General features: G+C 50.4%; 1 long non-coding RNA gene across 1 annotated transcript; it reads right to left on the bottom strand.

The window, feature by feature from the left end:
• Positions 1-1,136: 1,136 nt before the first annotated feature.
• On the bottom strand, positions 1,137-2,555 carry LOC106150182. The gene is made up of 2 exons (XR_001236839.1): positions 2,275-2,555; positions 1,137-1,563 (listed from the first exon to the last, which is right to left on the bottom strand). It is a non-coding gene; the product is annotated as an uncharacterized LOC106150182 (long non-coding RNA).
• Between the last annotated feature and the right edge of the window lie 14,552 nt (positions 2,556-17,107).

Below are 17,107 nucleotides of genomic sequence, written 5' to 3'. Positions count from 1 at the left end.
CCCGGAGCCAGGGCCTCGCCTGCGCCGCGCCCGCCGCCTCCGCGTTTCGTGCCCGAGCTTCGGGCGTATTAAGCCCAGGTCGGGGCGAGGAGCTCAGCAGGGCCGGGGTTCAGGCAGCTGCTCCAGTCAGCCGGCGCTCGCTGAACGCTTGCTGGCAGGAGGCGAGCTAGGTGCGTGGGTGGGGGCTGCCGGAGAGGAGATGCGGGTGGTGGCGGAAGTACCGGGCGCAGAGCCGGGGTGCCACACAGCTTAGCCGGTCCCCAGGCATGGTCAGGGCGTCCCTTCCCGCAAAGCGGCCGGAGAGCCGAGCCCGACGGAGCAGGGGCGGTCGCGGGGAGTGACTCCGGCCGGGCGTGGGTGCCGGGATTGCCCGAGGTCCCGCGGTGCGGCTGGAATTTGACCGTGGGGTGTAGGACCTGGAATCTGGCCTTTGGAAGCAGCCCCACCGGGCGCAGGGAAGCCCTGCGGAGTCCCCTCGGCAGTATCCCCAGGTTTCAGCTTCTGGGCAGGCATGTAGCAGAGGCAGCCCGTAGTGCTGGAGACCCTGGCCTGGGAGAGGCCTCAGCGGAAGTCCCCATGGGTGGTGAGACTGCGGTGGCCCTGATGTGGTTTCCTGAGAGCCCCTGTGGTTCCAGCGTGGGCACTGTGCCTGCCTCCTGTGGCTTCTTCCTGTACAGGAAGTTCTGATTGGCACATGCTCTGCTTCCTTGGGCGGGGAGCCCAGGTGGGACCCTTCTCACATTCTCGGACCTTCTGAAGGCTGGGACAGTGCTCCTGTGTCGCTTAAGAGGAAACCAGATTCAGAGTGGGACAGTGGGTAGTGCAGGCTGCACGGCATAAGGGTTTTGCCAGCCCATTGCTTGGGGACAGGTCGCTCTTACCACACCTTCCATGCGCTCACTCCCTGCAACAGTCACGTGTCCCTCGGGATCGCACCACTCCCTTGCACGCTGACCTAAGACTTCTGACTAGGCACACTCGATGACGGGCCCTGGTCTAGAAGGCTGACAGTGTTAGAGCACTTCCCTGCCCCCCCAGCAGCCCTACTACCAGATTTTGGGGTGGTGAGGTCTCTTTCTGGAGATGGTTTCTGGATTTTGTCTGTCCTGAGCAAAGAACTGGTCAAGACAAGCAGAAACAGTACCAACGTTTTATTCAAGGTAGGAAAAGAAACAGGCTCTGCAGAGCAAGTTTGGGCCACATGAGGCAGGGAAAGAAGTGTCTCTAGGGCAGGAGAGTGGCGCCGTGCGAAGAGAGTACAGTGGCACAGTCCGAAAGGGGGCTGACCTCTCACTCACTTCTCAGGCGGATCTCAGGTCTAGGCCTGCTGTCCAAAACCTGCTGAGATCTCGGGAGAAGCCCACGTGCAGGGCTCTGGGAACTGCTCTGTGCATGTGTCCTGGGAGGTAGGGCAGTCTGAGATCACAGCCTTTGAGGGCTTTGAGCTCATGGTAGAAAGCTTGGTTCATGGTGAAAAGTGGAGCCCAAGCATCCAGGTAGCCGGGGATGTAGCTCAGTGGCATAAGCGCTTGCCTGGCGAGCCTGAAGTCATGAGTTTGATTCCTGGTACAAAGAAAAGCGTCCAGGTTGAGAAGAGGCAAAACGTGAGGGGCTACCTTGCTGTAGGACAACCCACCCTCTCGGTAACTAGCCCAGTGCCATGGGAGAGAGAGCTCACTCACTATGGGGGAGTTAACCCAGTCCTGCAGAAAAGGCATTTTACCCCTTTTTTCCCCTGGTATTGGGACTTGAACCCAGGGCCTTTGCACTGAGCTATATTCCCAGTCCTTTTATGTTTTTTTTTTATCTTGAGATAGGGTCTCAGTAAATCACCAAGTTGTCCAGTCTGGGTTTGAACTTTTCAATCCTCCTGCCTCAGCCTGCTTCAGCCTTCTAAAGTGCTGGGATTACAGGTGTGTGCCCCAGGGAATCCCTCTTATTAGCCAAGTCGCCTCTTCAAGGTTGTTTCCTCCAACGATGCCTCAGTCACAGTCAAATTTCAGCATGAGTTTCAAGAGGCCCACCTGTATTCAGGCCCTGGCACTCACCATCTGTGAAATGAGGCCCTCAGACTCTCCCCCTCGTACCGGTGTTCCACGCGTTGGCCAGCTGAACACCACAGAGTTCTCAGCACAGTGTGGGTGGGGAAGGGTCCCCAGTGCCCCACCAGGGGAGGGGCAAGGCAGGACAGTCTCTGGGCTCAGACTCCCCACCCTCTGCCTGCCACTCACTAGCCCACTGTGACAAGTGGCAAGTGTCTCCACTTTCCGGTACCTCCGTTTCCTCGCTGGCACGGTGGAGCTGAGCCCTTCTTCCCTGGGCTGCTGTGAAGGGCAGATGTGGCGGCATGTGGAAGTGCTCAGGAAGGGCTCGCTCGGGGCCTCGGGTTACTGGGCACCTCGTGTGTGTCACGGCCCTGCACAGATGAGTGGGACTCCGCTGTGCCTGCCAGGAGGAAGGCATCTTCACTCCTCCAAGTCATGGATATGAAACAAACGGAGGCTCAACACGGTTTGAGGTTACGCAGGGTGTCTCAGCTGGTAGAGGTGGTGCGGGGACCGGAACCCTAGCCAGGCTGACTCAGATCTCCCCAGGGCCCCGGCTGACAAGGCACTGTGACTCAAGTTTGCAGGAAGAAGGGAGGAGGGGTGGGTCAAATGAAGGGAAGCCACGACTTCTACTTTCTCAGGAATGGAAGTACTTGATGAGGGCTGGTGTGGTGTGGCTGGGGCTGGCCAGCCCAGAAGCGGCCGGTGGCCGGGCCTAGGAATGCTCTGACACAGCCCACTTGACAGGCCCCAGAGCAAAGACTGCCTGTGGGACAGCACCAGGGTTTCAGCCTGGGAAGCTGACGCCTCAGCCCGAGCACAGCTGCAACTTGGGTTTCAATCCCTGGCCCATAGGTCAAGATTCCCTGGCTGACACAAGGGTCCCAAGTCCTCTCTGTCTGTGCCTCAGCCTGCAGTGTGACATCAGGGCCAGGCATGGGTCTGTCTGGGTACTAGAGGAGAGCCAAGTAGCTGGGACGAGTGGACATCCCTGGCCCTCCCTGTTTGGCAGTCTATGAATCAGTGGACTGGCTATGGTGGGCACCAGGAGACGCCAGAGCCAGAGCTGGGAGGAACTGGCTTCCACCTGTAACGGGGTGGGGGCTATCGAAGCTGGCCTTGCTCAGAGGACATTCTGAAAGGAGTGGAGGCTGGGACCAGGTGTCCCAGGGAAGGGCATTTTGGGCAGAGAAAACAGTGCAGAGAGGCTCTCTCTCTCTTTTTTTTTTCCGGTCTTTTTGAGGCAGGGTCTCATTATTGCAGTGCAGGCTGGCCTTGACCTCACTTTGTAGCCCAGGCTGGCCTCAACCTTTCTACTTTCCTCCTGCCTTAGCCTCCCAAGTGCTGGGATTACAGACGTGTGCCACCATGCCCAGCTCAGGAAGGCTCATTTTGCAAGGTGAATAGAGAAGATAAGGTAGAGAGGATATGCCTTTCTAGCTACCAAAGAGGCAGTAGGTGATCCTAGTATCAGAGTCCTTAAGAGCATTTGTGAGGGACTGGTGTGCTCGCAGTTGGTCTTTTTTTTTTTTTTTTTTTTTTTGGTTTTTTGGTTTTTCTCCGGTACCGGGAACCGAACTCACGACCTTGCGCTTGCCAGGCAGGCGCTTTGCCGCTGAGCTAAATCCCCAGCCCCTGCAGTTGGTCTTCTTGGTAAGCCGCTGCTAGTTCAGGACAGGGCTGAAGGGCAGTGAGGAAACCAAGGCCAGAGCTCATGCCAGCGTATTTCTGAGATCGCACATCACCAGCAGAAGGGCCAGGACTGGAACTCAGTTCCAGGATCTGCTCCCCATCCTCAGCCCACACTACCACTGTGAGTTGCCAAGAATAGCCACCCATTCCCCCTACCAGACCTCATGCAGAGAACACACGGCTGAGAGGAGTGCCCATCGTAGCTCCAGGTGCTGTCTGGTCAACCAACATCCTCAGGCCTGGTCCCTGGAGCCAGAACCTTGCAGGGGTCAGAGACACAGATAAGTGAGAACTGACCCCTGCCTTCCTTGGGAAGCTGCCTGGACCACAGGATGACAGAACCAACCAGGGTGGCCCTCAGTGGGCGAGGGCTGGGAGCATGAGCAGTCAGAGACAGTTCCTCCCTGAGACTATGATCACCTAAGAAGATTCCTAGGGCAGGGGCCTCCCTGAATCCTACAACCTGTTAGCAGACAGCCAGGCCCTGAGGGGAAGAAGAGGGTGTTTTCCCCGGCAGAAGGAACTGCACACAGGAGAGGTAGGAGGCAGGATGGTTGGGCCATCTCAGGGCCCCTGGACCAGTGGTGGGGCACTGTATTAGTCAGCTTTCCTGTTTCTGGGACCAAATACCTGATACCCCCAACTTAAAGGAGGAGAGGCTTCATTTGGCTCACATTTTAAGAGGATTCAGTCCATGGCCCAAGCAGGAACACTGTGGCAGAAGGGCCTGGCAGAGCAAAGGAGCTTAGCTCACGGTGGCCAGAAAGCAGAGCAGGGGAGCAGTGCTGGAGAGGAAGGGTCTGGGGCCAGGTCCAGTCCCCAAGGCCAGGCCTCCATGACCCACCCAGGCATGCTCGGAAGTGTGCTTCAGTAATCCCCCAGGCAGCTCCCTGGCCGATCAAATTGACAATTAAAGTTAACCATCACAGACAGTGTGCAGAGTGTCAGGAATACTACCAGCAGGTGAGGAGAGGGCAGTCCCTTCCCCACGCTGGAAAGGAGTTCCCATCTGTTCAGTGGGTGTCACAGGAAGACGAGGCCAGGAATGGGGAGGGGGGCAGGGCAGGTGCCAGCGGGCTGGCCTCTCCCTCTGCCTTTGCCTAGGCATGTGGGAGGCTGGTACCTAGCAGCCCAGATGGAGAGAATGGAGATGCGGTTTTGTTCTCATCTTTCATCTCTGAGCCTCTCAGCTAAGCACATTTACAAATATTAATAACAGTATCTGCTTCATGTCCTCTTCTTGAATTTATTTTGGATTAAAGAAAGTAATGGAGGCAAAGGGAGAGAAGACACAGAAGAAGAAGAGACAGGGGGAGGAGGAAGGAGGCAAAGGAAAGATTGAGGGAACATTTTTAGTTTTTCTCTGGGCTAAAATAGCCCCAATCTTAGCATTTTTTCACCCAAGTCACTGGCCTCCTGCCCTCTTTCTGGACCCCTGCATCTTGGCCTTTTAGTGGCTGTGTCTGTGTCAGCCTCTTCCACAGCCTGCAGGCCTCTGAGACCCGTGCACGTAAGAGAGTAAGCAGGAGGCAGGGAGGCCGACTTGGAGATGTGTTCCCAGGCCTCTGGATCCACTGGTGGATTCCACAGCCTGGATGTTGAGTCTGGTCCAGCAAGGAGAGTTCAGTCCTCTTGGTGTTCCTCCAGCTGCCCTCAGTCCTGAGTTTAAGTATTTCATCACCCATTAGCAAAAAGATGTGATGTAAATCTCAAGCCGCTGGATCAATTTATTGGGAGTGAATGTGTAGCTCAGAGGTACTGCACATGCTTAGCTTGCTCAAGGCCCTGGGTTTGACCCCCAGCACTGCAAAAGGAGGAAACAGCAGCAACAAAAATGATCAGTATATGGATGGATTTAAGAGTGCTGCAAGTACTGTCAACAAATTAAATGAAGCTGGGCATAGTGGCACATGCCTGTAATCCCAGCACTCGGGAGGCTGAGGCAGCAGAATCAATGTGAGTTTGAGGCCAGCCTGGGCTACATAGTGAGTTTCAAGACAAGCCTGAACTGCATAGTTCAGTTTGAGTCTGTTTCTTGGTTACTTTTCTCTTGTTGCTGAGACAAAATACGCACGTGCAAAATTAAGGAAGGAGAGTTTATTTAGCTCACAGTGTGTGGAGGTTTCAGTCCATATTCGGCTGGCTCCAAGGCAGAGTGGCACATGGCAGAGAGCAACAGTTCATGGCGGCAGAAAAACAGCGAAAGCAGCAAGAGCAAAAAGGAGGAGCCTCAGCAAGCAGCCTCTTTCCCTCCTTTTCATTGTATTCGAACTACCCGCCCCTGGGCGGGTGTAGCACTCACACCCATAATCCCAGCATTGGACCATGGATCAATCACAAATTCTAGAAGCCTGCCCCATGACTGCATGAATATATGGGGGGACATCTAGGCACAAACCATAACAGTCTGTTTAAGTGGTAGATTTGTGAACTTTCCTGTCTGGGAAAAAAAAAAAAAATTGCCCTGAGGACATAGATCAGTGGGAAGGCCTTGGGTTTAATCCCCAGTGACAAACTGTCAGTCTGTCCAGTGTGTCCGATCCCTTGAATGAGGTGCCTGAGGATGATAAAAGAGAGACAAGAAAAAGAGAGGCAAAAGTCTGGGATCAGGGGGCTTACAGCCTCTTGGACTGCAGCATGGAATACCAATTTTTTTTTATTTTTTATCTTTTTTTGGTTTTTCTCCAGTACCGGGAACTGAACTCACGACCTTGCACTTGCCAGGCAGGCGCTTTTGCCGCTGAGCTAAATCCCCAGCCCCTGGAATACCAATTTCAGTGACCTTTTACTGAGTGAGAACCTAGGGCATAGCTAGTACTAATGGGCGAATACCAAACCTTTTAGCAAAGATAATCAAAGGATTATCCTTTTCCACATGCAATCCAAGACAACCTGTAATCCCAGCACCCAAGACACGCCTATAATCTCAGCACTCAAGAGGCTGAGACAGGAGGATTGTAAACTCAGGGTTAAACAAATCATTGTGTCCTTAATGCATTCTAATCAAAGAATGTCCTTCTCCACAACAAACAAACAAACAAACCTATTTGTTTGTTTGTTTGTTTGTGGGTTTTTTTGGTCTTTTTGGGACAGGGTCTGGCTATACTGTTCAGGCTGGCCTTGAGCTCACTTTGTAGCCCAGGCTGATCTCAAACTCTAAACAACATTCCTCCTGCCTCAGCCTCGCAAGTGCTGGGATTACAGGCGTGTGCCACCACACCCGGCCCAAACCTATTTGTTTGTTTATTTATTTTGGTACTGGGAATTGAACTCAGGACCTTGTGCTTGCCAGGCAGGCACTGTACCCCTGAGCTATATCCCTGGCTCCAAACAAACCTATTTGGAAATAGGATTATTGTGAGGAATCTGGGCACTGACTCAGGAAATTACAAGTCAACTGGCCCAGGGAGAAAAGGAAATGTGAGCAGGGAGCACTGCTTGGTGCCTCCCAGTGTTTGTTCCCTGCATATAATTCTGTCTTCAACGCTAAGAGTGAACCTGTATTGACCCCTCAGCCAGTCGCCGTAATTCTCTCCATCACCCTTCCATGACCCAGCTTCTTGCAATCAGGGCAAGGCTTGGGTTCTAGTCTGTCAAGTTTCAACAGAGAGATGCTCTCTGCTTCTGGGTAGTATGGATACGAAGATGGGAATCGGCTACAGTCAACTAACAGCTGGTCAGGACACCAGCTATAGAGAGCCCTGCTCAGTCCTTGTCAAGGCCCGGGAAGTTTCCATGTGTGATCCCATGGAAAAGTTACTGGAATTCTAGAGAGCTGAATTCCAGTGCAACCCACGGTGAGAATAAAGACACTAAGGCACATTTGTAGTTGTGGGGAGCCCAGGGGTCCTAAGTCCAGTTACAGTGATGGCTAGCTGGAACAAAGGCCTTGACCCAGGGCAGAGCCTGGGTTTTTATTCATTCGTGAAGGAGTGGCTTGAGGATGAGTGACTGTGAGATTGGTGGGGAGTAGGTGAGTGCTGTGAGTTGGTCTAGGTAGGAGGCCTGAAATCACCTCTGCCATATGCAGAGAGAAGGATATGCAGAAAGAGTGATCTGCATAACACAATTGAGGTGGTATGTGATGTTTTGGTGTCAGTGTTTCAGCTCTAATATGTGATCGTCTATGCTTTGGTGTCTTAGTTACTTTTCTCTTGTTGCTAAGACAAAACACCCAACATCCAAAATTGAGGAAGGAACACCGGGCATGGTGGTGCATGCCTATAATCCTAGCACTCTGGTGGCTGAGGTAGAGGGGATCACTGTGAGTTCAAGGCCAGCCTGGGCTACAAAGTGAGCTGAAGGCCAGCCTGAGAAACTCTGTCTCAAAAAGGCAAAAAAAAAAAAAAAAAAAGAAAAGAAAAGAAAAAGAGGCCCAAAATTAAGGAAGGAAAGGTTTATTTAGCTCACAGTTTGTGGAGGTTTCAGTCCATACTCGGCTGGCTCCAAGGCAGGGTGACACATGACAAGGGCAAACGTTCATGGCAGTGGGAAACAGCAAAAGCAACAAGAGCAAAAAGCAGGAAGGGGAGGCAAGCAGCCTCTTTCCCTCCCTTACACTGTATGCAAACTACCCACCCCAGGGCAGGTGTAGCACTCACACCCATAATCCCATCACTGGACCATGGATCAATCATAAATCTAGAAGCCCACCCCATGACTGCATGAGGATGTGGGGGGACATGCAGACACAAACCATAACATTCCACCCCTAGCCCCCCAAAGACTCATGCCCATCCCTTTATACAAACAGCAATTAGTCCATCTGCAAGAGTTGCCAAAGTCCTAACAGTTTCAGCATTGCTGAAAGGTCCAAGTGTCAAGTCTCTTCCCAGATGTAAGGCAAACTCTCAGCTGCAGGCCGCCATACAAATGAAAAGTTAAATGCTTCCAACATTCAATGGCACAAAATAAGTACTACCATTCCAAAAGGTACAAACAGGAGGATACAAAGCACTGGGACCAAAGCAAGTCCAACATCCAGCAGGGCAAACATTAAGTCCTATAGTTCCATATCCAGTATATGGAGCAACTTGTGGCACATTGTGAGCTCCAAAGGGCTTGCATGACTCCACCCCTATGGCACTTCTGGTGGTTACAGCTTCCACAGCTTCTCTTTTGGGCCCACTTTGCTCTCTTCTTGCAGCTTTCCTTAGACAATCCATGTTTCTGGCTTTTCCAACCTTCTGAGGTCCCTGTTGCACTTTAGGTTTCTCACTCACAGCTTCATACACTGCGCTCTCAGGGACACACTGCCTGGCCTCCCAGGCCTTCTGAAATTAGGATGGGAGCCTCTTTAAGCTCAGAACTCTTGCATTCTGCACATGCCTAAAACCAGTATCATGTGGATGATGCCAAGGTCTACTGCCACCTGGAGCAGTAGCCAAGCTTTCCTCTCTCTTGGCCATAGGGGTCGAGTGCCTGGATGGCTGGGCACTCTGAATGCAATTCTGAGGAAGCAAGTCTCTGTGCCATCACCATTCTGGAACATGGCACTCTGCAGCTTTCCTCTCAAAGCAAAGTCTTTAACTTTTGCAGGTTTGAGGCTGCAAAGGTTGGAGACCTGTTGCTCCTAGAGATGCTCTCAGGCCATCTTTTATATTCTCCTTTTCCTTCTCAGCAATCAAGATCTCAGCTCTATCTTTACAGTCCACAGCTTTACTGGAGCTTCCTTTCTGGCCAAACTCAAAAACATTTTAAATTATCCTGCTGTGCTCTTTGCTCTTGATGCTCAACATAAATCTCGCTAATGGCCCCCAACAATAGCCATGTCACTACCCCAACATTTGACTGCCTTGAAATTTCTTCTGCCAGATTAATCAGCACACTGCCCTTAATCTCAGTGTTAGGTAAAGTCACTGGACACAAGTAAAATGCAGACAAACTTTCTGCCAAGCCATAATACACATTATCTGGAGTCCAACAACCAACTCAGTCCTTTTTCCCAAAAGAAACCTCCCAAGCTGGGTCTTTACCGACAGGATTTCTATCAGCCTTCTGGTCTTCTGACCTCTGACCACAATCTTTCATAGAGAACAGCCGAAGGCATTCTAGCTCTATTCTTTCAGGCGACATCTCCAAACCTTTCCAAACTCTTCTCGCAAGCCATTTCCAGAAGCTCTTGAACCACATGGTCAGGTAGTCACAACAACAACCCCACTTCTCTGGTACCAAATTCTGTCTTAGTTAATTTTTTTCTTGTTGCTGAGGAGAAAATACCCCATGCTCAAAATTAAGGAAGGAAAGGTTTATTTAGCTCACAGTTTGTGGAGGTTTCAGTCCATATTCGGCTGGCTCCAAGGCAGGGTGACACATGACAAGGGCAAACGTTCATGGCAGTGGAAAACAACAAAAGCAACAAGAGCAAAAAGCAGGAAGGGGAGGCAAGCAGCCTCTTTCCCTCCCTTACACTGTATGCAAACTACCCGCCCCAGGGCGGATATAGCACTCACACCCATAATCCCAACATTGGACCATGAATCAATCTTTTTTTTTTTTTTTTTTTTTGAGACAGGGTCTCGCTATTCAGTTCAGGCTGGCCTTGAACTCACTTTGTAGCCGAGGCTGGTCTTAAACTTGCAATGATCCTCCTGCCTCAGCCTCCCAAGTGTTGGCATTACAGGTGTGCACCACCACGCCCAGCCCATGAATCAATCATAAATCTAGAAGCCCACCTCATGACGGCATGAGGATGTGGGAGGACATGCAGACACAAACTATAATATCTGGGAAGTCATAGACTCTTATTTTGAGGCTCCATCCCAGACAACAGCGTACGGCTCTCCATCCCGCCTTGCCCCAGGTGACAAGTTTTATTTGGGAGCTATGGGGGGCAGGGAAACACTTTCCTGTTGTCTTTGCTTTAAAGACTGCACATGGGCACCTCAGCTGGACCAATTTGCATTACTTAAAGCCAATTGAAGGGATAAGGAAAAGTCCCAGACAGCTCTGCACACATCAATACATGGAAGTAGGACCAGGATTAGCCAAAATGGAGATAACTGCTCTTCTTTCAAGGAGAGTCGTCCATGTTGTCTTCCACACCAGCCAAGGAAAATCATCATAGGCCTAGAAAGTGTATGTCCGTCCAAAAGAAGGCATCAGAACCTTGATCGTTGTATACCTGAAGCCCTAGCTCTGGAGATTTTAGTTAAATGAGTTGATTGATTCCAATTATCATTTAAACCAGTTTGTTTGTTTGTTTGTTTGTTTGTTTTTGGTCTTTTTGAGACAAGGTCTGGCTATGCAGTTCAGGCTGGCCTTGAGCTCACTCTGTAGCTCAGGCTGGTCTTGAACGATCCTTCTGCCTCAGTCTCCTGAGTGCTGGGATTACAGGTGTTCCCAATACAACAGGCTTAAATTAGGTTTTCTACAGTGCTAATGGATTTCTTGGCTTGTGGGATGCGAAGTCCAGGGTGAGAGATTCAGGCATGGCTAGTTTGAGGTGCTCCATGTCATGGGGTACCTATCTTTTCTCTCAACTCTGCCCGACCCATTTCATTCTTAGGCTGGCTCTTCTGTGTGCAGCCACTCTATGCTTATGTACTCTCAGGCTCAGCAACTTGATGGGAGAATTTTCTGTGATTCTTTGCAAGTCCTGGGTTTGAGTCCTGTTGGCCTGCCTTGAGTCAGGCATGATGACCAGGGAGAGAATGCTGTTTGACTCGGCCATGGCTGTACACCCGCCCCTCAGAGCTAGTGGAGTGGGGACTCCTCCCTTTAACGTGTTCGAATCCCTTCCAGTTTAACCTTGCAATTCAACAGGCCTGGAATTTTCTGCTGCATGTACTCTTGACTCCTCCGACCTTCTAGGATTCTGGGAGAGGGAATAGGATGGCTCTGCCAGTCTCTGTGCCCCTCCTCCCCCTGGACAGGATCTTGCTACATAGTTCAGGCTGGCCTTGAACTCACTCTGTAACTCAGACTAGCCTTGAACTCATGGCGAGCCTTTTGCCTTAGCCTTCCCAGTCCTGGGATTACAGGCATGTGCCACCAGGCCTGGCAATGTTTCTTTTCTTCTAAATCCATCATATCCCAAATCCCTTAAAGTATTTTTAAATCCATAAACTAATTTAGTTGATAAACCAGTTATGGTAGCATACACCTGTCTGTAATCCCAGCACTCCGGAGGCTGAGGCAGGATTGTCTTGAGTTCAGGGCCAGCCTGAAGTACATAATGAGACATTGTCTCAAAAAACCAAGACAGCTGGGCATGGTGGCACATGCCTGTAATCCCAGTGCACTTCCCAGTGCACTTCCCAGCACTGGGAAGGCTGAGGCAAGAGGATTGTTGTGGGTTCAAGACCAGCCTGGGGTACAAAGTGAGCTCAAGGCCAGCCTGAACTGCATAGAGAGACCCTGTCTCAAAAGACAAAAAGAGGGGCTGGGGATTCATCTCAGGGGCACAGTGCCTGCCTGGCAAGTGCAAGGTCGTGAGTTCGATTCCCGGTACCAGAAAAAAAAAAAAAAATACAAAAAGAACAAAAACAAAAACAAAAACCAAGACGTAAGCAAGCAAGATTAGTTAATAAAGGGCAGAAAGCTAATGCTAAGATTAAGGAACAAGCCAGGCTTTTTGGGTTTTTTTGTTTGTTTTTTGAGACAGGGTCTTGTTATGTAGTTCAGACTGACAGACATTCCAGTCCCTCCCCTAGAAGCCTAAAAGGATGGAGAAGTCAAGAACACAAGCATCAGAAAATTCCAGGCCTGTCTGATTGCCAAACCAGGCATTTTGGCTTGTAATGTCAGGATTTGGGAGGCGGAGGCAGGAAGATGTCCAGGAGTTCAAGGCCAGCCTGGGTTACACAGCAAGTTCAAGGCCAGCCTGAACTACATAGCAAGACCCTGTCTCAAAATACTAAAAAGAAAAAAGAAAAAAAGGAATAGATTGAGAGTGTTCCAAAAATGCTTTTAGGCAAAACTTCTTTCCTTTGCTTTTTTTTTTTCTTTTTGAGACAGGGTCTTGATATGTAGTTCAGGCTGGCTTTAAACTCTCAGCAGTCCTCTTGGCTGAACCTCTGAGTGCTGGGATTATTATAGGTGTGTGCAACCATGCCTAGTGAGGCACAACATTTTATATTATTCCCTCCAAAGAAACTGGGCGAACGTGACTTGCATCCGTAAAATGAAATATTATCTTTCTGGGGGTGGGCTATCCTTTTTCATATAAACCAAGCCCAAGATGAAACAAATTCCAGATTCAAAAACGTACAAATTTCCAGCTCCAAAGGGTAGTGCGTGTCTCTCTTAAGGACTCACACTCTGAATGTGTACTTTTACATTTTTGCCTAATAAATCCCTTTATGCCCCTTACACATCCTGCAAATTCTTGTTCCGTGATAGAATATTGTAAACTGGCAACTTATTCCAGTTGAGGTAGGATAGGTTTAGGTTCTCCATCTCTGCTTTGGAAATCATGGACCCTGTCTGGTGACAAAGCCAAGGCCTTTGCTGTGGACTATATCCCCACCCTTTTTGTTTTATTTTCAGACAGGTTGTAGCTAAATTCCTTTTTTTTTTTTTTTTTTGGTAGCTGAATTCCTAAATTGCCCAGGGTCGACTCAAACTTGCAGCCTTTCTGTCTCAGCTTCCCAGAGTGCTGCAATTATAGGTATGCCACACCAACTGGCTCTCCTTTCCTAGGCAATTCTTTTCACTGGGCATGCGGCCTCTCTGCCTGCTGTCTGCCAGTCTCCCCCTCAAAGTCCCACCCCACTTGAAGCGCTCCTCTAATCCCACATAAATCCCTGGCCTGTGCTTCCATCTCTTTCTTCTGGAATACAGCTCTCTTGCTAGCTGCAGTCATTCTGCCTCATTATCTATACTGTATAGAGCCAACTTCCCAAGCCCTGGAAGGGCAGATGTGTCATCCCAGCCCAGTTCCTTTGGGCTGCTTTGGGAAGGGGTGAAATGTCCAGCTTATTTTACACTCTACTCTCCAAGATTTCTGTAGACTTGGTAGAACCTAGATTTGAATTCCAGCATTACTGAGTGTTGCCTTTGTTTCCTCATCTGTAAAACGGTAACAGGCTGCTGAGTTCAAGGGACGGTCAGAGGGAATGAGAGGGAGCATGATATGCTATGCAGAGGGGGTGGGGAAGGAGGAATGACTTAGAGGAATTTGGGAATGTCCCCTCTGACCTTGCACGTGGGTGATGGTCTTCTGGCCACGTGGGTGATGGTCTTCTGTAATCCCAGCACTAGGGAGGCTGATGCAGGAGGATCCTTGAAGTTCAAGACCAGCCTGGGCTACAAAATGAGCTCAAGGCCAGCCTGAAACTGCACAGCGAGACCCTGTCTCAAAAAGACAAAAATGTTGGAGACCAGCCTGGGCTACAAAGTGAGCTCAAGGCCAGCCTGAACTGCATAGTGAGACCCTATCTCAAAAAGACAAATAAATAAATAAATAAATAATGAAAGCCGGGCGTGGTGGTGCATGCCTGTAATCTCAGTACTCGGGAGGCTGAGGCAGGAGGATCATTGTAAATTCAAGACCAGTCTGGGCTACAAAGTGAGCTTAAGGCCAGCCTGAACTGCACAGTGAGACCCTGTCTCAAAAAGACAACAACAACCAAATAAATAAATAAATAAATAAAAAAGACAAAAAAGCCGGGTGTGGTGGCTCACGCCTGTAATCCCAGCACTTGGGAGGCTGAGGCAGGAGGAATGTTGTTTTGAGTTTGATACCAGCCTGGGCTACAAAGTGAGCTGAAGGTGAAGGCCAGCCTGAACTGCATAGCGAGACCCTGTCTCAAAAAGACAAAAAACAAACAAACAAACAAACAAAAGCCAAAAAAAAAAACCCGTAAGTTTTGTGGGCATGTTAATGTACCCCTACAGTCCCAGCAGCTGGGTGGGTGGGGGGAGGCTGAGGCAGGAGGATCCCAGTTTGAGCCCTACCTTGACAATTTAGTAAGACACTGTCTCAATATAAAATAGTAGCTGGGGGTGCACGCCTGTAACCCCAACACTCAGGAGGCAGAGGCAGAAGGAGTGCCTCACGTTTGAGGTCAGCATGGGCTATATAGCAAGTTCAAGGCCAGCCTGAACTACATAGTGAGACCCTGTCTCAAGTCCCCTCCCCCCCAAAGGGGTATGTGACTAGGATATAACTCAGTGTAGAGCTCCCAGGTTCAATTCCCAGAACCAAAACCCAAAAATACTGCTCGAGAGCCCAAAGTATGTCACTTTGGCACGTTGAGAACTTTATTTTTATTTTTTTTTTGTCTTTCTGAGACTGGGTCTCGATATGCAGTTCAGGCTGGTCTTGAACCCACTTTGTGGTCCAAGCTGGCCTTGAACTTGCAAAATCCTCCTGCCTCAGCCTCCCAAGTGCTGGGATTACAGGCGTGTGCCACCATGCCTGGCTAGTTGAGAACTTTAAACTGGGCATTGGAAGGAGACCAGAAGCAGGCTGATCTTTTCCTGGCATTCTTTTGTTCCCCCTTTGTGCCCCAAGGCAGGTCAGAGAAACTAGAACTCCTCTCCACTAAAGCTAGCCACAAAACTTTGACATACTACTTTAACCTTCTCTCCAGGTTTCTGTATAGGCACTGGCTAGGGAGAAATTCTCTGATTTACTGTACTTTGACTGATAGTCGTTCATAAGACCCTTGTTCTAAAAGGGGCCTGCCCTATGTCTGGTAGGAAGGAAAACCAAAGAGACCAAAAAGAATGTGAACAGACAGGCCTTGCTAGGTTTCCCTCTGTTACATTACATCATCTGCTTTTGTCCAATCACGTTTCTACATGGCTGTTCATTCTTCATGGAAACTAAGCATGAAATAGCTTTCCCTGCATCTTTGGATCTTCATTCCAGAAAGCTCCTGTGTCACATAAAACTTTGATTAAATGAATCTGTCACGTTTTCCTCTTGCTAACCTGTCTTTAGGAGCGTTGGCCATCACCTTATGTTGGCAAGGATAAGAGACCATAGACACCTTTCCACCTTTACCTGGCTGGACCAGTTCAAAACAAAGTTACAATTCTTGCCAAGAGGCAGACAAGCACCGTATTATTCGCTCCTGTGGTGAGAGCCACACTGTGAGTAGGGCTTCTAGCATCTAGAACTTTCCACCTTTTGACTTTTCAAATGAAAAGTGGCTATGTGGGTTTGCAGATATGTTAGGCCCCCCTCCCAAATCTAACTGTATTTTTGTGAGAGAAAAGCATTCTAGATCTCAGCTGTGAGACCCATATATAGTAACCACCTGGCGTCTTTAGGAGAGAAAATTAATTTGTGGTTCAGAGAAGTGTAGTGACTTGCTAAGGGTCTCTCAGAGAGCAAGGTCAGAGTGGGACTTCTAGGAGCAGCTTTCTTGAAGACAGAGCTCGGCATAGTGTTGATTGCCCAGCCAGTGGAGATGGTACCCCTGGCCACCTTGCAAGCCCTGCCGCGGGGGGCCTCTGCTGACACTTGTCTTGACTAGAGCTTTGAGGTGCAGTCTCCGTTCTGATCCCTCTGAAAATCTCTCAGAGAGGGCAGGGTTGTGCCTTGCAGGTGCCGGTTCAGGCTGTCTCTTTCTGGGCTCAGCACGCAGCCTGGCACATAGGACATGCCTTGGAAGTGATGATGTAACCAATGGGAAGAGATGGCTCGTCTTGCTTGTGTGTGTGTGTGTAGGGGGGGGGGAGAGAGAGATGGAGAGAGAGCGTGCATGAGCGGCATGTGGCTGCATGAGGGGTTTCTGTAAATCCCCAATGACCAAGTGTTTCCACCTTTGTAGGGCATGAACCCTTTTGGCAGCCCAGTGAAGCATGTGGACCCCTCCCTAGAGTACTTTTGGGTATAGTTTATTGAACAAACAACACACGGAATGGTGCACACATCTAATGAACATTTCCACAAAGCGCATGTACTTGCAGCACAAGAAATCAACCGCGACCAGCGCCCTCGGCTCCCAGGTCCTATCCAGGCTCCACCTCCCAAGGGGATCCTCCGCGCAATGCTTTCAGATGCAAATTCCCAGAGTGGGGAGGCTTCCCTTTGGAGTGTGGTGGGGCGGGGGCTCTCTGCCTGTGGGCCCGAGGCAAGGGTGTGAGTGTGTGGCAGAGAGTAAGTTGTTGAGTGTAGCGCTGCGGGAGGTGTATAAGGGTGGGGACGTTTTGTAGGGGTCTGAGCAAAGGGTGCTGGGCAGGAGGTGAGGGTGTTAACGTGGCGGTTGGGATGTGGGGGTTGTCCAGGGGGTTTGGGAGTGGGACGCGGGGCGTCAGAGGCTAGGGTGTCCGCGCAGGGTCTCCCTAAGTGAGGGAGATGGGGAGGGACTCCGCGGGCTCCAGGAGGGGCGGGGGTCGAGCAGGGCGGGGCCGCGCGCGGGCTTGGGGCGGGGCCTTGGAGGGGCTCCGCTGGGGTCGCAGGGGCGGGGCCT

The sequence above is a fragment of the Chinchilla lanigera genome, unplaced genomic scaffold (genome assembly GCF_000276665.1).
Source record: "Chinchilla lanigera isolate Chin_1 unplaced genomic scaffold, ChiLan1.0 scaffold00066, whole genome shotgun sequence".
Lineage (NCBI taxonomy): Eukaryota > Metazoa > Chordata > Mammalia > Rodentia > Chinchillidae > Chinchilla > Chinchilla lanigera.
Note: the sequence above shows the minus strand (reverse complement) of the source record. Positions and strands in the feature narration are given on the sequence as shown.